At 43.6% G+C, this 21,353-nt stretch overlaps 1 protein-coding gene across 9 annotated transcripts in view; it reads left to right on the forward strand.

Moving 5' to 3' along the window:
* CCDC112 (coiled-coil domain containing 112) overlaps positions 1–21,353 on the forward strand; it is a 244,661-nt gene that overhangs the window by 85,310 nt on the left and 137,998 nt on the right. For 7 of the 9 annotated variants that reach the window (XM_086323267.1, XM_086323264.1, XM_086323263.1 and 4 more), the window contains exon 2: positions 18,207–18,323. The exons of the other annotated variants lie outside the window; for them this stretch is intronic. The gene's annotated coding sequence lies outside the window, so the exon portion shown is untranslated. The remainder of the gene's footprint in view (positions 1–18,206; positions 18,324–21,353) is intronic. 9 annotated transcript variants of the gene reach the window in all.

Below are 21,353 nucleotides of genomic sequence, written 5' to 3' on the forward strand. Positions count from 1 at the left end.
AAACAATAAAAATGGGGCCATGGAACATATTAATAACATTTCCTTGTGGTGATATTTGCAGCACTTTTGCAAATATTGGCTCACTAAATAGGAGAGTGAGAAGCTAAACTGTTTTAGAGCTGGGCCAACCATGTAGAGCGCTGGCTACTCACTTAGAGAGTTTTTCCTGGCCCAGGGATCAAGCCTAGAAACGAGCATTCCTTTATGTGCAACCCATATTGTCTTCTATACCCATCTAAATTCAAGAAGGGCTTACAGCCTTTTCTCCCAGTGATTAGAAACATAAGGAGGCTAGAGCAGCTGCATGTGGTGACATGTGGGCTTAATGGAAAGAAGCCTTCTATTTTAACGTGGAAATGTACTGTTTTCACTCCCCTCTGCCCTTTTTGTCTACATCAAATGGAGCTAACATAATCTTCTCTCTTCTTGGGAGTGTTTGCTGATCAGGGCCTCTACCCCATGCGTTTGGTTTATCTTCAGACTCGGGGTAGAGTAGACCAAAACGATTATCTTAAAAGAACGGAAAAGAGAAGAGGCAAGTGTCTTAAAGGAAGCTGCTTAGTGAAGAGGAGGGCGGTTCTCTCGTAGCATAAGAGGAAATAGGTCAGTGGGTTTCTGGAGAAGGGAATGTGCCCGCCATTTGGTCAGAAGTGTTACTGAGTCCAGGTTCATACTGCTTACTGCATAGCAGGCCAGTCAGGTGAGAGACAAGGTGTTGGGACAATGAATAGCAGTGTTATTTGTAAAGCCAGCAGACCAAGAAGATGGTGGACTAATGTCCCAAAGAACCATCTTGCTTGGATTTGAATGCTAGTTGTTTTAATAGAGCAGAGAGGGAGAGTTGAGGAGATAAAGTAAAAAAGGCAATTTGTTGTTGTTGTTGAGTCACGTCTTACTCTTTTGTGACCCCATGGACTGTAGCCCACCAGGTTCCTCTGTCCATGGGATTTCTCAGGCAAGAATACTGGAGTGGGTTGCCATTTCCTTCTCCAGGGGATCTTCCTGATCCAGGGATTGAGCGCACATCTCCTGCATCAGCAGGCAGATTCTTTATCACTGAGCTACCAGGGAAGCCCCCTAAGGCAGTAAGTTGTTACAGATATTTCCTGGTTCCAGCCAGACTCTGGAGGGAATGTGTTAATTTCTTCTTTCCTTGATAGGTGGGCCTAGTCAGGATGTTTTCTGTGATCTAAACAAAGATATTTTAGTTTAACACCCAGGCATGAGAGGCAGGGCTCTTGGAGATGGGCCATTATGTACACTTTAAGCTGTAGACAACACCCCTTTAATGATTAATTGGTAACAAAAGCAATAGAACGCAAAGGTTAAAAGTAAAAAAAACCAGATGCAGTATGGAGTCAGATTTGTTCTTCCCCGTCAGTGGAGCCCAAGGAAGTGGCTAATCCTCAGGGGGATGGTTGTATGCTGTGCCTGAGGGGATGGGGACACAGACTCTGAAGTTTTTGGTCTTGGCAGAAATTTGTGCCAAGCATGGACAGGGCAGCCACCCTCAGGGGTGTGTGTGCATGTGTGTGTGTGTGTTTGTGTGTGTGTGTGTCTGCGCACAACAGCTCAGCAGAGTGGGACGAAATCAGGTAGATTTCACAGAAAATAGAGACATGTGGTCCTTGTAGTAAACCTAAGTGGAAGAGGCAACTCTGAATGCTTTAGTCCAGGACCTCATCAGCCTGCCCTGCACATGTGACTCTGCTACAGAATCTTGACCTGGCACACTCATGGGCTAAATATGTAATCTGGAGAAGGGGGCTTCTTTAAGGAAGAAAAAAAACAAACAAACGTATAAACATAAAATTAGCTAGGGAGCCTTTGAAGGAGCCTTGTGTAATTGAGGAAATCTGAGCTTGTGCCTCTTTGGGGTTTTTATTTATTTGTTATGTTTTGCTGTGCTGGGTCTTCATTGCTGCGCATGCTTTATCAAGTTGTGGGGAGAGGGGCCACGTTGCGGTACCCAGGCTTCTCACTGCAGTGGCTTCTCCTGTTGCGGAGCACAGGCTCTAGGGTATGTGGCCATCAGGAACTCTGGCTTGTGGGCTTAGTTGCCTCATGCATGTGGAGTCTTCCCAGACCAGGGATCGAACCCACGTCTCTTGCATTGGCAGGCAGATCCTTTACTGATGAGCCACCAACGGAAGCCCTACCTTTCTATGTGCAACCATTTGTAAAAGAAAATTTTGGTGTCAGCAAGCAACCCAGGAGATTGGAAGGAGGGAGGAAGGGGACTATATACCAAACCTCACTAGAATTGCTTATCTGGGTCTTGAAGGGAGACTGATTTGTTCTTGATCGTGAAAGCAGGCGTAGCTAGGTCTCTTTCCTGAAGTACAGGTTCCCTAAGATGGTTGGCTTCCTCAGAGCTGGAGGAATACTCAGTTTACGTAACTGGTCAACATTCTCTGTGTCATCATGGTTCACAGATGAAGGTGCACAGTGGAGTCTTTTTTTGGGTGGCCTTTGCTAGAGGAGGTGGTAAGAGCCCAGTTTCACCAAGGTATAGGGTCATTTCACTGAAGACACGCAAGTACTCTAAAGGAAATTATTAAGACTATTTAGAAAGAAGAATTCCAAGACATTCTGAGCTTGGTGTTTATTCCACTCATTCAGACGTTTGATTTCATTTGTATAAGGAAATCTCATTGGGAATCAGATTTCACTTATATGTTAAAAATACCACAGAATGTTTAAAGGTGTGGTACTTAATTGACATTTTCTAATCTTCCCTGCGTTGGGTGTAATGGGTAAAGAAATAGCATGCTGTCACTTCAGTCATGTCCAACTCTTTGTGACCCTACGGACCATAGCCCGCCAGGTTCCTCTGTCCATAGGATTCTCCAGGCAAGACCCTGGAGTGGGTTGCCGTGTCTACCTCTAGGGAAAGAAAGAGCAGGATCATGCAACAGAAAAGGAAGAACTTGTGTTTATTTTCCACATTTGGGTTGATGATCTTGCCTCTATTTTCTTTTTCAATGCCTTCTATAAAAAGCAATGGAAAATCCCAAGTCTATAGAAGAGGATTCAAAGGCCCCCAAAATAGCCTTGGCCTAAGGTGAAAGAGCAGCACACAGGAGCCAGGAGGCCTGGGACCTAGGTTCCCTTTGGCCACTGGCCAACCAGTCTGGGAATCTGATCCATGTCCCTCAAGCTCCCTACCTTGATTGCTTGTCAGTGCCATGAGAAGCTGGGCTAGATCATCCCTCAAGTCATTCCCAGCTCCAGTGTTTGTTTAATGCTTTTCCTTTGAGAATTCCAAAGCCTTTACATCACTCACAAGTAAGAGTCCATTTAGGGAAGTCCAAGAGCCTCAGCTGTGCTCTCATCACGTAGAACTAGTCAAGTTCAGAAAGGTTCCCTGGCCAAATGTAGGATGGGAACAGTGTGTTCAGACACAGACTGGGAGAGCGAAGAGGATTCATCATCCTTTGGAGGCAGGCTTTGGAATGGGGCTGTTGTCCAGCTTGGGGCTTGATAAGGGAAAAATGACCTTTGGTTGGAATCCTAGTGTAACGAATAGACGTGGAAGGAGACCTGAAGTCCAGGATGGCCCAGTTCTGACGCAAAGATTGTCCAGCCTTTGTCTAAGTCACTCACCTCTCTGGGACAGTTTGTTTATAGGTGTGAAGTGGGGTTGATAGAGTCAGACACTCCACATCTTATTTATCCATTCATATATCGATGGACACTTAAGTTGCTTTCGTATCTTGGCTGTTGGAAATAGTGCTGTGACATTGGAGTGCACATATCATTTTGCACTATGGTTTTCTCCAGGTATATGACCAGCAGTGGGATTGCTGGGTCATATGGTACATCTGTTTTTAGTTTTTAAGGAACTTCCATACTGTTCTTCATAGTAGTTATACCAATTTATATTCCCACCAACAGTATAGGAGGATTCCCTTTTCTCCATATCCTCTCCAGCATTTATTGCTTTTATTTCTTGACGTTGGCCATTCTGACTGGTGCGAGGCAATATCTCACTGTAGTTTTGATTTACGGTTCTCTCATGATTAGCGATGTTGAGCATCTGTTCAAGTGCCTCTTGGCCATCTGTATGTCTTCTTTAGAAAAATGTCTTTTTAGATCTTCCACTGATTCTTTGATTGAGTTGTTTCTCCTAGCTTATCTTCATGATAGAATTGACTTTGAACCCTCTTTGCTTGGATGGTAAATCCTATTCTCAATCATTGTGCTCTTCTGCTTCTCTTGGTTCCACAGATCCTTATCAAGTCATCCCAAAGTTGTCTAGATTTTAGTAGAATCCCAAAGTAAGGATTGAGTCAGTTCTGTACAGTGAAGAGACCAAGACACAATAGTGATTCAAAAACGGCCTGATTTGATCCTTTTGGGGGAACAAAGATAAAGTAAATAAAAATCCTGTAGTTCTACGCTGGTGTAGGAAAAGTGAGATGCCCTGGAAGAGATAGGAATGATTTGTGGTTGAGCATTCCAGCTCGTGGCCTACTGAGGAGACCTTTCACCGGCTCACATCTGCCTTCAAGAGCCAATTGTATGCATCTCCTCCCAACTCCATATTCAAGCAAGTTAGCTGAGTAGCTTGGTCTTGGCCTAGGTGGGAGTATTAACACTGTGGAAAATGGCAAACACAACAAATTGGAGTTTTATTTCCCTGTAGAGCCAGTTGTTACTCGGGTCCCTGCACTGATTCTAGCCTTGTCTGTCATCTTTTCCAGTAAATTATACTTTCCTATTAAGAGTTGCTTCTGGAGTTTGGTGTCTAAAAGGAAATCTTCATTCTACGTATGTGGATAGTTTACATGGATTAAAGGAGCCTTTCTAACATGTGCAAGTAAAGACAGCGCTGAAAGTTGCTCAATAACTAAACGTGCTCAAGACAAGGGACTTGGCTGCTGGTTCCAGAAGAGCATCCTTCTCAGCGATGCTGACCACCTGCAGTGGTCAGTTTCCTTTGGCAAGGCCTGGTGGCTTGGACTGTGACCAGGAGACTGTGTGTGTCTGTGTGAAAGACCTTTTCCTTTTTGGCATGTAAAAATAGCCTACTGAAGATAGCACAGGTAAATGAATTGAAGCACGGAGCTGAGAGGATTCAGTTGAGACAAATATTTTGCCAGATCACGTAACTTTTCAAGTACATGTGCCTTCACCAGTTACGGCACTTAGGATGTTATCTATAGAATCACCTCCCCTGATTTTCCATGGAACTGGGAGTGAGGAATAGAAGGAAGAAGTAGATCTGCTAGTGACCTGCATCTTAGTTTTCCTGTTGCTTCCAGAGTCTCTCCTGTTAAGGCTTTTCTCTGAACTGGAGGAGAACCATGCATTTCAGGTGGCTTTCCAGCTCCTTCCTTCATTCCTCTCTGCATGCAAGGGCTCTCAGGGAGGTGGCGATGTCTATTAGACAGTTACCCTGATGTCCTTTAACAACAGTCATGAGAGAGTTGCCCGGCACCATCTCTCTTCCTCAAGTCCCTTCTAGTTCAAGGATTCTGTGCCTAAATAGCTGTCCTCCATGGGGCTTGCAGTTCAGCCCATCCCTTGAATAAATGTGCTGCTGCAGCCACTCGGGGTAGGGATGGGCCTGGGTTTCAGTCCTAGTTCTCTGGCCCGGTCAAGAACGTTGTCCTTTCAAAGAGTTCTTGCTTTCTTGATCTGGACTTAGCAAGTAGACGGATACCTTCCCTCAGATTCCCTAGTAAGGTAGCAGCCAGAGCTGTAGTGGAAATAACAGGTGATGAAATTAACCACCCTGAGTTAGCCAATAGCTCGCATGGCAGGGGCAGGGAGTGCTGGGCCAGCTGGGAGGCCCTGCCTGGTGCGGTCCTACGTCTGCTGGGCTCTGCACCTCCCTGGAGAGTTTTATATAAGTCTCGGTCACAGCAGCCTGCCCCCTCCACGCTGGGACAGTTCACAGGACCCAGGATTAGCCGGCTCTAGCCAAGCTCTATTTCTGGAAGGCAGAAAGTTCACTGAAAGGGTAGCCACTGAGAAGGTACTCGTTTACACCATTGAAGGGAGCAGAGACAGAGACTCCTAGAGGGGAAATTATTTTAGGAGACTGTTTTGTACAGATAAGCCAAGAACATTTAGGATCAGAGCAGAGGAAGAAAGCAGAGCGTGAATACACTTGAAGAGTAACGGTGTTTCTCCCATTGTGATCCTTTCTTTGGCTACTGCACTAATTCAGCCCCAGGATTTTAGAAGTATAATTTATCCAGTAAGGCTGCTGAAACAAGACTCTTACAATTTCGTCTTTGCCACCAAACTAAACTTATGTTTGGACACACATTATACATCAGTACATTATACAGTAAATTCTGATCATTCAACATCCCGGGGAGTCTCTGTACGCCAAGTAAATACCAGGTCCCCATGTCAGGCTGGACATCTGTTATTATATTCAGATTGTGGGGAGGGGCATTGCTGTCATGCATGCGTTTAGCCGTGTTACTGCCTCACCACGTGATTAATTTCTGCAAGACAGAAGGAAATAGGAGGTATGGTGATAACATGGCCAATTAAAGAGAAATGATTTGGCCTCGTGTGTTTAGTGGTGATGACGGTCATGTGCATGTGCGTGTGTGTGGGAAATGACGGAAATGACAGTTTGGGAAAGGGGGTGGATCCGCAACTGGGACGAGGAGAGCCAAGCTGGGATCTAGGAACAGAGGTTAAAAACTAGCCACCAAGGCAGGTTGAAAGCAGGGACACGGCATGTGGGCATGGAAAAATCCAGAAGGCAGAAACCAAGTCAGGGAAGGGCAATCTTCCAGCCGGAAAGGATAGAGGATGTGAACCAGGAAACTGAGCTTTGAGGAGCCCTGGACATTCCTAAAGCCCAGAGGTTAGCCAAGAGGGTGCACACACCGAGGCCCAGACTAATTCTGTCTGAGCTATAGGCAGGGAATTGATTCTGTCTCCCAGATACTTGAACACGCTGCTTGATACCTGATACTATATATTCAGGTGAGCCTTTTTGGAGGACACATTCTGGAAATTGCTTTCAGAGACAAGATTTTGAACCATGCAGAACATGAAACATAAGTTCTTTGTCAATGATTTTATTATGTTACTCTTCCTATATTTAAGCAGAAGGGTGCAACACCAAATTTGGGCTGGGTGGGGGATAGACGGGTGCAATGCAGGGACCGTATTTGGGTTCTTTGTTTAAGCAAATTGTTAAAAAGTTGGAGACTTGGAAAGCTGAACACTGGCTTTTTGTATTAAGGAGTTTTTATTTTTACATGTGATGATGGCATTGTGGTGTTTTTGTGAGTCTGTTTTTTAGAGATATATGCTGAGATATTTATAGAGGAAATCATAGGACTGGAGTTTTCTCCAAAAAATATGGGGGAGTGGGAAGGAGTTAGCTGAAGCAAGATTGTCTCTGAGTTGAATTTTGTTAGAGCTGGAGGATGGATTTGCGGGGACTCATTATGCATGGAGCCAAGGCTTTCCTGGTGATGACAGCTGCCACTGCCATGCGCCAGAAGCTTCTCAGAGCTACATGTCTGCTCTGTGTATCGATGAACATTGCTGTTTCTCTCAGATGAAGCCATCCAAATGCCCGCTTTAATAGAGAGATGAAACAGAGCCATGAGAAGGTGGGAGTTGTAGAAGAGCTTTTTTGTTTGTTATAAATGTCTGTATCCAGCTCTTTCTGCTAAAAATTGAAGAGAGGAAACATTTTGGAGTTTATCAAGATGAGTAATGATGTGTGGGAAAAGCTCGTTGCCCCCTTTCTCTTGTACTTCCTTAGAAGCTGAACCTAATTGTTTAACAGGCTGAATGGCTGCCCAAATATTCCCAGCCCCCTTATTATAAGGCATGGTCATTTGATTTTGTTCTGGTCAATGAGATATAAGCAGAAATGTTATATAGGACTTTTTGGAAGGCTCTTTAAAGGGAGCTAACTCGTCTAGGAGGTGTGTCTCTCTTTTCTGTCCTCTCTTTCTACTGCTGCCTGGAATGCAGTTGTGAGGTATTGAGCTTCAGTAACTACACTGGACCACTGAGGGTAGAAGTCACATACCTGGTGTAGCAGAGCAGAGAAAAAGAAGGAACCTCGGTCTCTGATGACTTTCTGAAGTGCCAGTCTCTGATCTTATTTTACAAAGAGAAAATATACTTTCATGTAGTTAAGCCAAAACTACTCTAGGTTTTTAATTAGATACAGAAAGCCTAAAAACTAATTAATACAGGTAACAGATTGTTTATTGTACAATAAATACAGCACTAATCAAAAATAAAGGTGTATAGAGTTGTTGACTCAGCAATTCCAGTCAGGATTTCACCTGGTAGATATTCACCAAGAACCAGTATTGTTTGTAAGAGCCAACACTATAAGCCGCCTATGTATCCATGAATGGGGACTGGTTACAGTAATAAGCCTTCAGTGGGATATCAGGCAGCCAGGCAAACAGTGAGACCTGGGTTGGCATGAAAGAGCCTTAGGTCTTATCATTCAGTGAGAATGAGTAAGTTACAAAAAAGCATGTGTAGTTTGATCTCTTTTGTATAAATTGTATGATATAAATATAAATTGTGTATATAATTGTTGTTCAGTTGGTCAATCATGTCTGACTCTTTGCGACCCCATGGACTACAGTACACCACCCTTCCCTATCCTCTACTATCTCCCGGAGTTTGCTCAAGTTCATGTTCATTGGGTCAGTGATGCCAACTAACCATCTCATCCTCTGTCACCCCTTTCTCCTTTTGCCTTCAGTCTTTTCCAGCATTAGGGTCTTTTTCAATGAGTCGACTCTTTGCATCAGGTGGCCAGAGTACTGGAGCTTCAGTCCTTCCAATGAATATCCAGGGTTGATTTCCTTTAGGATTGACTGGTTTGATCTTCTTGCTGTCCAAGGGACTTTCAAGAGTATTCTCTAGCACAACAATTCAAAACCATAAATTTTTTAGTGCTCAGCCTTTCTTATGGTCCAGCTCTCACATTCATACATGACTTGTGGAAAAACAATAGTTTTGACTAGATGGACTTTTGTTGGCAAATTATGTCTCTGCTTTTTTAATATGCTGTCTAGGTTTGTCATAGTTTTTCTTCCAAGGAGCAAGCATCTTTTAATTTCATGGCTGCAGTCACCATTGGCAGTGATTTTGGAGCCCAGGAAAATAAAGTCTGTTACTGTTTTCACTTTTTCCTCATCTATTTGCCATGAAGCAAAGAATACCCAGCTGTGGATGTGACTGGTGATAGAAGCAATGTCCGATGCTGTAAAGAGCAATATTGCATAGGAACCTGGAATGTCAGGTCCATGAATCAAGGCAAATTGGAAGTTGTCAAACAAGAGATGGCAAGAGTGAACGCCGACATTCTAGGAATCAGCAAACTAAAATGGACTGGAATGGGTGAATTTAACTCAGATGACCATTATATCTACTACTGCGGGCAGGAATCCCTCAGTAGAAATGGAGTAGCCATGATGGTCAACAAAAGAGTCCGAAATGCAGTACTTGGATGCAATCTCAAAAACGACAGAATGATCTCTGTTCGTTTCCGAGGCAAACCATTCAGTATCACAGTAATCCAAGTCTATGCCCCAACCAGTAATGCTGAAGAACCTGAAGTTGAACGGTTCTATGAAGACCTACAAGACCTTTTAGAACTAACACCCAAAAAAGATGTCCTTTTCATTATAGGGGACTGGAATGCAAAAGTAGGAAGTCAAGAAACACCTGGGGTAACAGGCAAATTTGGCCTTGGAATACGGAATGAAGCTGGGCAAAGACTAATAGAGTTTTGCCAAGAAAATGCAATGGTCATAACAAACACCCTCTTCCAACAACACAAGAGAAGGCTCTATACATGGACATCACCAGATGATCAACACTGAAATCAGATTATTATATTCTTTGCAGCCAAAGATGGAGAAGCTCTATACTGTCAGCAAAAACAAGACCAGGAGCTGACTGTGGCTCAGACCATGAACTCCTTATTGCCAAATTCAGACTTAAATTGAAGAAAGTAGGGAAAACCACTAGACCATTCAGGTATGACCTAAATCAAATCCCTTATGATTATACAGTGGAAGTGAGAAATAGATTTAAGGGCCTAGATCTGATAGATAGAGTGCCTGATGAACTATGGAATGAGGTTCATGACATTGTACAAGAGACAGGGATCAAGACCATCCCCATGGAAAAGAAATGCAGAAAAGCAAAATGGCTGTCTGGGGAGGCCTTACAAATAGCTGTGAAAAGAAGAGAAAAAAAAGCAAAGGAGAAAAGGAAAGATATAAACATCTGAATGCAGAGTTCCAAAGAATAACAAGAAGAGATAAGAAAGCCTTCTTCAGTGATCAATGCAAAGAAATAGAGGAAAACAACAGAATGGGAAAGACTAGAGATCTCTTCAAGAAAATTAGAGATACCAAAGGAACATTTCATGCAAAGATGGGCTCGATAAAGGACAGAAATGGTATGGACCTAACAGAAGCAGAAGATATTAAGAAGAGATGGCAAGAATACACAGAAGAACTGTACAAAAAAGATCTTCATGACCCAGATAATCACGATGGTGTGATCACTGACCTAGAGCCAGACATCCTGGAATGTGAAGTCAAGTGGGCCTTAGAAAGCATCATTACGAACAAAGCTAGTGGAGGTGATGGAATTCCAGTTGAGCTATTCCAAATCCTGAAAGATGATGCTGTGAAAGTGCTGCACTCAATATGCCAACAAATGTGGAAAACTCAGCAGTGGCCACAGGACTGGAAAAGGTCAGTTTTCATTCCAATCCCAAAGAAAAGCAATGCCAAAGAACGCTCAAACTACCGCACAATTGCCCTCATCTCACACGCTAGTAAAGTAATGCTCAAAATTCTCCAAGCCAGGCTTCAGCAATATGTGAACCGTGAACTTCCTGATGTTCAAGCTGGTTTTAGAAAGGGCAGAGGAACCAGAGATGAAATTGCCAACATCCGCTGGATCATCGAAAAAGCAAAAGAGTTCCAGAAAAACATCTATTTCTGCTTTATTGACTATGCCAAAGCCTTTGACTGTGTGGATCACAGTAAACTGTGGAAAATTCTGAAAGAGATGGGAATACCAGACCGCCTGACCTGCCTCTTGAGAAATCTGTATGCAGGTCGGGAAGCAACAGTTAGAACTGGACATGAAACAACAGACTGGTTCCAAATAGGCAAAGGAGTACGTCAAGGCTGTATGTTGTCACCCTGTTCATTTAACTTATATGCAGAGTACATCATGAGAAACGCTGGACTGGAGGAAACACAAGCTGGAATCAAAATTGCTGGGAGAAATGTCAATCACCTCAGATATGCAGATGACATCACCCTTATGGCAGAAAGTGAAGAGGAACTCAAAAGCCTCTTGATGAAAGTGAAAGTGGAGAGTGAAAAAGTTGGCTTAAAGCTCAACATTCAGAAAACGAAGATCATGGCATCTGGTCCCATCACTTCATGGAAATAGATGGGGAAACAGTGGAAACAGTGTCAGACTTTATTTTTTTGGGCTCCAAAATCACTGCAGATGGTGACTACAGCCATGAAATTAAAAGACGCTTACTCCTTGGAAGGAAAGTATGACCAACCTATATAGCATATTCAAAAGCAGAGACATTACTTTGCCAACAAAGGTTCATCTAGTCAAGGCTATGGTTTTTCCTGTGGTCATGTATGGATGTGGGAGTTGGACTGTGAAGAAGGCTGAGCGCCGAAGAATTAATGCTTTTGACTGTGGTGTTGGAGAAGACTCTTGAGAGTCCCTTGGACTGCAAGGAGATCCAACCAGTCCATTCTGAAGGAGATCAGCCCTGGGTGTTCTTTGGAAGGAGTGATGCTAAAGCTGAAACTGCAGTACTTTGGCCACCTCATGCGAAGAGTTGACTTATTGGAAAAGACTCTGATGCTGGGAGGGATTGGGGGCAGGAGGAGAAGGGGACGACAGAGGATGAGATGGCTGGATGGCATCACTGACTTGATGGATGTGAGTCTCAGTGAACTCCGGGAGTTGGTGATGGACAGGGAGGCCTGGCGTGCTGCGATTCATGGGGTCGCAAAGAATCGGACACGACTGAGCGACTGATCTGATCTGATCTGAATGGGACCAGATGCCATAATCTTCATTTTTTGAATGTTCAGTTTTCAGCCAGCTTTTTCACTCTTCCTCTTTTACCTTCTTTAAGAGGTTCTTTAGTTCCTTTTGCTTGCTGCCATTAGAGTGGTATTATCTGCATATCTGAGGTTGTTGATATTTTTCCTGGCAGTTTTGATTCCAGCTTGTGACTCATCCAGCCTGGCATTTCACATGCTGTACTCTGCAGGTAAGTTGAATAAATAGAGTGACAATATATAGCCTTGTTGTGCTCCTTTCCCAGTTTGGAACCAGTCCTTTGTTCCATGTCTGGTTCTAGCTGTTGCTTCTTGAGCTGCACACAGTTTTCTCAGGTGGCAGGGAAGGTGGCCTGATATTTCCATCTCTTTAAGAATTTTCCACAGTTTGTTGTGATCCACAGAGTCAAAAGCTTTCTCGTAGACAATGAAGCAGATGTTTTTCTGGGATTCGCTTGCTTTCTCTATGATCCAGTGAATGTTGGCAATTTGATCTCTGGTTCTTTTGCCTTTTCTAAACACAGCTTGTATATCTGGAACGTCTTGGTACATGAACTGCTGAAGCCTAACTTGAAGTATTTTTACCATTACCTTGCTAGCATGTGAAATAAGTACAATTGTATGGTAGTTTGAACATTCTTTGGCACTACCCTTTTTTGGGATTGGAATGAAAACTGACCTTTTCCAGTCCTGTGGTCATTGCCGAGTTTTCCAAATTTGCTGACATATTGAGTGCAGCACTGTAACAGCATCGTCCTTTAGGATTTGAAATAGCTCAGCTGAAATTCCATCACCTCCACTAGCCTGGTTGGTAGTAATGCCCGAAGGCCCACTTGACTTCATATCACACTCCAGGATGTCTGGCTCTAGGCGAGTGACTACACCACTGTGGTCATCCGGGTCATTAAGACCTTTTCTGTACAGTTCTTCTGTGTATTCTTGCCACCTCTTTTTAATCTCTTCTGCCTCTGTTAGGTCCTTACCGCTTCTGTCCTATATTGTGCCCATTTCCTTGCATGAAATGTTGCCTTGATATCTCCAATTTTCTTGAATAAATGTCTAGTCTTTGCCATTCTGTTGTTTTCCTCTATTTCTTTGCACTATTTGTTGAAGAAGACCTTCTTATCTCTCCTTGCTATTCTCTGGAACTCTGCATTCAGTTGGGTATATCTTTCCCTTTCTCCCTTGCTTTTCGATTCTCTCCTTTCCTCGGCTATTTGTAAAGCCTCCTCAGACAACTACCTTGCCTTATTGCGTTTCTTTTCTTCGGGATGGTTTTGGTCACTGCCTCCTGTACAGTGTTACCCACCACCATCCATAGTTCTTCAGGCACTCTGTCTACCATATCTAATCCCTTGAATCTATTCATCACCTCCACTGTGTAATCATAAGGGATTTGATTTAGGTCATAGCTGAATGGTCTAGTAGTTTTACCTACTTTCTTCAACTGAAGCCTGAATTTTGCAGTAAGGAGCTGATGATCTCAGCCACAGTCAACTCTTGGCCTTGTTTTTGCTGCCTGTATAGAGCTTCTCCATCTTCAGCTGCAAACAGTACAATCAAATTTGATTTCAGTTTGACCAGTTTGTGATGTCCATGTGTAGCGTCGTCTCTTGTGTTGTTGAAAAATGGTGTTAGCTTTGACCAGTGTGTTCTCTTGCCAAAACTCTGTTAGCTTTTGCCCAGCTTCATATTGTACTCCAAGGCCAAACTTGCCTGTTACTCCAGGTATCTCTTGACTTCCTACTTTTGCATTACAGTCCCCTATGATGAAAAGGACATCCTTTTTTGGTGTTAGTTCTAGAAAGTCTTATAGGTCTCCATGAAACCATTCAGCTTCATCTTCTTTGGTGTTAGTGGTTGGGGCATAGACTTGGATTACTGTGATGTTGAATGGTTTGCCTTGGAAACAAACAGATAATTCTGTCATTTTTGAGATTGCACCCAAGTAATGCATTTCAGCCTCTTTTGTTGACTGTGAGGGCTATTCCATTTCTCCTAAGGCATTCTTGCCCACAGTAGTAGATATAATGGTCACGTGAATTAAATTCAACCATTCCTGTCCATTCTAATTGATGTTCAAATATATGGCATATATAATTATGTCATATATCTTATTATATATATTTATTCATTGTATAATATATAAACATATACCATATATAAATTATATATAATTAAATACATATTATATATTTATTGTTTTATTATGCCATATATTAATTATGTATCTATAATTTAAGTTAAAAAATAAATGATATACCATATACAAAATTATATATACATATATAATTTACTGTACCATATATGTGTGCTGCTGCTGCTGCTAAGTCACTTCAATCGTGTCCCACTCTGTGCAACCCCATAGACGGCAGCCCACCAGGCTCCCCCATCCCTGGGATTCTCCAGGAAAGAACACTGGAGTGGGTTGCCATTTCCTTCTCCAATGCATGAAAGGGGAAAGTGAAAGGGAAGTCGCTCAGTCATGTCTGACGCTTCTCGACTCCATGGACTACAGCCCACCAGGCTCCTCCATCCATGGGATTTTCCAGGCAAGAGTACTGGAGTGGGGTGCCATTGCCTTCTCCATATATACTTTTTTTATGTGGAGTGTATGTGTGTGTATATGTTTATTCTTTTTCCTCAGAAGGAAGTTAAAATCTGCTAACTGAAGGAAAAGTGGCCCAGGAATTTGGTGTGGAGAGAGTCTTTTATTTGTCACTGTATATATTTTTGTACAGATTGAATTTTTTCTCTACAATCTCTCTACAATTTCTTTTTATTAGTAATAGAGTTATTTCCAATAGCACAATCCTCCCCAAGCCTGATTTTCTAAATTAATAGCACAAAGAGTTTGCATTTGTTAAATTTCCTTCAGTATCATTATCTGAATATTTAAAGTACAGACTGACTTCAGTCTGTATTAATTTAAATGGCTGCAATAAAGGTATTATTTCCCACATCCCATCTCCCTGTCACTGTCCTTCTCTCTTTCCTTTCCCTCTCTTTTACTTCCACTTCTCATCTTCCCCTCCTTCCCTGGCTCTCCTCCTTCCATAAATGTGGACTATTAATTGGCTCTCCAAGGACCTGGCCTTCCCAGGGCCCATGCAGAGAATCGGGGCAACAGAACACAGAGGAGCGTCTCCCCAGGACCCGCGGAGCTAGTTAGGGAATCTGTCCGCCAGCCCCTGGATGGGAACTGACACTGCCTGAACACGCACTCCTGGGAACGGGCAGTGATCTCCATGTGGTTTTTGCCTGGTTGTTTGCTTCTTGCTGATGGGTGAGGACACATGTGCATCCACAGGAGTTGGCATGTGCCCAGGAGTTTATTTACTCAAGGCTTCAAATGAAGGCAAAGGTTTATTTTGACTCTTTCCTGTGGCATCAGAACCCTGCTTATGAGAACAGGATGAGGACACAGCAGGAAGATAGCAGCAAGACCACCAGGTGCCATGAGGCAGATGGTGGAAGAGGTGACATTGGTTTCCGAGGGATCTCACGGCCTGCCAAGCTCACGGGAGCACAGTTAGGGTTTTCCATTTTAGGACAGTTACTTCTATGGGAAATAACCTTGGTTCCTGACCACATACTTTAATGATAAAATCTGAACTAGGGCAACCGTGTGAACCAGAAAGAATTATGTCGGATGATCCAGAAAACTCATGTCTAAAGACTAGCAAGTTTCATGGGAAAGAGTTAGAATAAACCTTTGCCTTCATTTGAAGGCAAGGCTTCCTCTAGAGTTTTGTAGGTGATTACTTGCTGCCATGGGACCCTGAGCCTCAGTGACAAGAGCTTTCCCATTTAAGGCCCCTGTTTCATGTATGTGAACCCCCATAGGCTTTGGAACCTGAGACCCCTGCCCTAAGTGAGGGCACTTGGCTCTGACTTGGGGGTGCTTCTCAGGGATCCCAGTTCCTGCCCCTTCTGAGCTCTAATTTATTAGTCATCATCCTGAGTTCCCAAGACTTTTTCATACCTAGAGTGGGCATGCTCCTTTCTCCCTTCTACCCCCACACAATTCACCACTTATCTGAGCAAATTTGAGTGGGTTTCAGACCTGGCTGCAAAGAACTTCTGAGAATTAACCTAGCAAAGGCATGATGCCATGGGGAAGGGAGCTGGCGTGTGTGGCACTTCATTTCCATGCTGTCACCTGGAGCCGCTGGCTCTTCTGAAAAGGTCCTCCAGCCCCTCCTTGATGGCCTCAGAGCCTCTGTTGTTGTGGCCTCTTTCCGGCTTCATCCCACCCGCAGCATCTGGGCACAGCTAACTATATCATAGAAGACATCAAGTTATAAATGACTTGCCTTTTTTTTTTTCCCCCCACATTTTTGTTCAAGTTGTCAACTTGTGTGCTTGGAAGGTATTTTTAAATGTTTGCTTTTGTTTTGCTGGATGTGGGTGACCTCATTCACTGTTTGGCGATGCCAGGAGAGGAGAGGGGCCTCGATGTTGGCACTCGGGGACTTGGGTGTTTTTCGGCTCTGGCCCAAGGGAGTGGGTGTGCAGCCTGTTTTAAAGCCATCATGCTGTACTTTGCTCTCTCCTGTGAGTCAGAGTCATGTGCTGTCTAAAATGGGCGGTGAGTGTGGGCAGGGCAGTCCAAACACAAATACAGCTCATTGAGTTTCTCCCGGGGAGAGTATGACCCCTTGTCTAAAGCCACAGTGAACCTCCTTTTGGTTCTTGTAAGGGTCGGATTGAGCATGTAAACCTGCTGAATTGACTAGTTCAACTCAGCCCTGGTGATCCACGCGTACAGCCCCAGGCTCTGTCCTTTGGGAGACAGGAACCAGCGGAACAAATGGGAGCAAGACCAAACATCTGGACCGAAGGCATGCACGTGCCTGTGTCTGGACTTTCCTGATAAACTGTATAGAGCGTGTGGTTCCCTAAGGATGCACACGCTTCCTAATGTAGCTCTAGACTGAGGCACATTAGCGGGTTTTACACCTTTAGAACATGTGTTTGGAGAGGAGGAAACCTCCTTCGCCCCACACACTTGTATGAACATGTTCTCATGATGTTCATGTGATGTGAATGCTTGACCAGTAGTTCATGCTGGCATAGGAGAAATTGGCTGAGTTCTCCATCTGCCTGTGGGCCCTCGTGCTCAGCTGGCTCCATTTTAGATCACTGACAGGGTCATCCTGTGACTTGCAGCAATCTCACGTGAGACCTGGGGAGGGGAGCATTCTGACTTGAAAAGACCATGTGGTGATGAGTGGATTCCAGGCAGTTGGCATCCGTATTGCATCAGAGCAGGAAATGGACCCCTTTTCTCTAGTGCAAGGAGGAGGGGAAGAAGTTGTCTAGAAACACTGCAAAATCCTGGTGCAGGAAAAGCTAGGGATTTCCAGGGATTACATATGCCCATTGCCTGTTGTGTCAGAGAAGACTTTTAGAGCTCACTCTGAAGGAGGTGAGGAGGAAGGTCCCTGGACTAACACAATACTTACCTGCCTCCCAGGCTTGGCACAGGCAGGTGTGTGGCAGGTTATCCTTTAGCTTCCCTTTCTGTCCCAGTTTTCTTGACCTTGCTCCTGGTTTTTGCATCCCAACCCAGCACCATCTGTGCTATAGGTAACTGTCACTCTCACTGCCCTCTTATATTCCTCATTTTTTTTTTTCTAGAATAAGTATTAGTCACTGTGTTAAGTCTTCTGAGAGAAGGAAATGGCAACCCACTCCAGTATTCTTGCCTGGAGAACTCCATGGGCAGAGGAGCCTGGCAGGCTACAGTCCATGGGGTTGCAAAGAGTTGGACACGACTGAGCGACTAACGCTAAGTCTTCTGAGATGATTCTAAGCTTTGCTGTTAACTGTGGAATAGAAGAATGTATTTCCCTTTCACTGACTATCATCAGAAGGGAAAGGGCCTGTGGAAAATAGGAGGACTTTTGTACTTTCTTGACACCACGAATCATGGTTTAAGGCATGCTTGGCTAAAGGCAAAAACCCTAGCATATCCAAGAAGAGACCAGAACCATAAAGTCATCCAAATAGAGGGGCAGTGTCCCCGAAAGGGGCTCAAATGATTCTTATGTGTTGCTGTTTTCATTAGTTTTTTGTTTGTTTTAATTTGTTTTTTTTTTTAATTTTATTTTGTTTTAGTTCTTTTTTTCCCCAAGAACTTGACATTTCCCCTCCCTCTGGTGCCCACAACTACGGAAGCAGCCTTGGCTGGCACATGGCATCTCTTCGGGACTCAAGAGTCACTACAGCTTCCAGGTAAGATTTCAGGTCCTGAGGGTCCCTGCCTCCTGCATTTTGGGAAGACATTTTAAGTAACAAGAGAGCAACTAACAAACTACTTGCTGTCAGATGGTAGTTGTTATATATACAGACAGCCTGAATCTCAGCTTGCCTTCACTTGTGAAGCCTGCCTCTGAGCCCCAGCCCCAAATACATACAGATATGTCATCTGATTGCCTTGTTACTTAAATTTGTTAACTTTTGAGAGCAATATCATGGAGACTCAGAAAAGGAAGATTCTGGGATTGTTAAACTAGCTAAAAGTTTTTACCAGTTCTCAAATGATTTCTGAAATGATCACATTTGGAGACATATTACATGCAACTTTTCTACCTCTTAGAGCATGAAATGACCATTCCAAATGGTAATTAATGGTGCCAGGAAGTGAATCCTATTCTTGCTAGGTGCAAACCCCTTAAGACTTCATTTGCTTCAAAGTAATTGACCTGGACTTCTTTATTTACCTAAGTTAATGGTTCTTTCCAGTGTCCCAGTGTTCACGGGATATGTAGTAGGCATTTTCTTTTTTTTAATAAGGAGAAAAAAATATTGAGAAAGCATAACTAGAGTTTGTTCTGAGTCTGTTCCTTTTTTTTTTCTATCACAATTCTATCAATTCTCTCGCCAATATTTTCTGATTTCTTTCTTAGTTCCAAAGATTTTCTTCTAATTTATTCCACCCTCAAATTCCGCCAAGTAACAATGTCCCATTCTCTTCCCAGAGTCTTTCCAGTCAACTTCTAACTTTGCTTCCTCCTCATTTCTTTCATCCCATGACTTCTACCCTTTCCCATAATCATAACTGGGTGGGCTTCCGCCATCCATGGAGTAGTGTGACTCAGTGGGAGATCTGATACATTCCCCAATCCTTACAGTTTTCAGTAACCAAATTCTGTTTGCAGGTGGCCCAACATCCTCTTTACTTTTGAATGTTTTTTCCCAATCCCTTGACATGATGGAAATTTCCTCAGCTCGCTGAGAGAGGTACTGCTGTGTCATAATATTCAAAGTTCTTTCACATCTCCAATCTGTTGTCCTTCTTAATACCTTTTCCCGACCTTAACTCTGTTCTGACTTGTTTTCATTCTACATACCTGGTGTTTTCCTACCCCTTGCTGGAGAAGGCATCACAGTAAAGCTATCTAGATGGTCAGCCACCAGAAGCACACAAGGATTTCACAAGACCATGATCCTAGGCCTGACTGGAGAGTAAGGACATCCTACAGTTGCACATAAACATGTTCCCATTTTCCTTTACACAAGTTTGTGTCAGTTACTGGGCTTCCCTGTGGCTCAGCTGGTAAAGAATCCACCTGCAACGCGGGAGACCTGGATTTGATCCCTGGGTTGGGAAAATCCCCTGAAGAAGGGAACGGCTACCCACTCCAGTATTCTGGCCTGGAGAATTCCGTGGACTATATTCCATGGGGTCACAAAGAGTCAGACACGGCTGAGCATGTGTGTGTGTGTGTGTGTGTCAGTTACTAGTAGAACATTTTTTCAAATTTTTACATAATTGAATTGTATTTTGGGTTACTTCATCTTCAGAATTCATTTAATTGGCTTTTCCCCAGGTTTTTAGTTAGAACTAAACAAAAGCTATTGTAGACTAGAAAATCTATCATGATTTCATTGCAAGTTGGTTTCACAAGCTGCATGCTTGAAAATACAGGCATTCCCCGGTGGCTCAGACAGTGAAGAGTCTGCCTGTGATTCGGGAGATGTGGGTTTGATCCCTGGGTCAGGAAGAGTCCCTGGAGAAGGAAATGGCAACCCACTCCTGTATTCTTGCCTGGAAAATCCCATGGATGGAGGAGCCTGGCCGACTACAGTCCATGGGTCACAAAGAGTCGGACACGACTGACTTCACTTTCACTTTCATACTTGAAAATGAGCACCATTAGCTGAGTTTAAATACAATAGAACTATCAGAGAGCTTGACCCACTGGGCACACAGGAAAAGGTGTTTATTTAAGCAAGCTTCCAAAAATCAATAAGTAGATGACATATTTGATGTGGCAGTTGATAAATAACACAGATAAAATGAAAAGGGTTAGTTATCCATGGTGATGACTAATGATAAAATAATGATAAAACATCGATTGCTTAAATATTTCTGTGTGTGGGCGGAAAAAATGACAAGGCAGACAGAGCCTTTTGTGACGAATGTTCCAGCTGGTGAGACTGCCAGGTGGTTTTTGAGTCTCTGCTGAAAACTTTTTTGAACGCTGGCTGTCTCAGAGGAAGTCAGCTCTGCTGTTAAAAGTGCATGTGTGCATGCTCACTTGCTTCATTTGTGTCCGACTCTTTGTGACTCCATGGCCTGTAGCCCACCAGGCTCCTCTGTCCATGGGATTCTCCAGGCAAGAATACTGGAGTGGGTTCCCATGCCATCTTCCAGGGCATCTTCCTGACCCAGGGATTGAACTTGTGTCTCCTGCATTGCAGGCAGATTATTTAACTGCTGAGCTACCTGGGAAGCCCCTACTTTAAGGTAGTGGTTTACAAAAGCCAGGGGACTTTGTAAGTTCAACATAGTACTAACCATGGCTTCCACCCATGATAATTAATCAAAATATCCAGGGTGTCAGTGTACGTCTTAAAGCTCCCAGCTGATTCTTAACGTGTGGCCAGAGTTGAAGGGCACAGCTCTAGGCTTGATGACTTACGTATTTTGAGGGTAGACAAGGAAATTTGGTTCTATTTCAGGATGGTGGACCAGCGTCTTCATTCCTATAGCAAGGGCCTTAACTAATGATCCTATGTAAGAAGTGAAACTTTCAGTGAACCAGAAACCATGATAAATCCTAAAATATGGGATGTAGACTGCATTGATGCAAAAACACAGAGCCAAATCTAAAATGCTTATAGAAGCCTAATACCCAGAAGGGGAAGGAGCACCAAGACTCCATCCCCACAGGTGGCAGCCCCGAAAGCAGAAGGGTATCAAGGACAATTGACACATCGGTCCTCGGGGCACTGCTGCAGGAGGGGCCAGCAACTCAT

This window comes from Bos grunniens, chromosome 10 (assembly GCF_055505025.1).
Source record: "Bos grunniens cultivar Pamir isolate PY7600 chromosome 10, Bosgru_T2T1.0, whole genome shotgun sequence".
NCBI classification, from domain to species: Eukaryota; Metazoa; Chordata; class Mammalia; order Artiodactyla; family Bovidae; genus Bos; species Bos grunniens.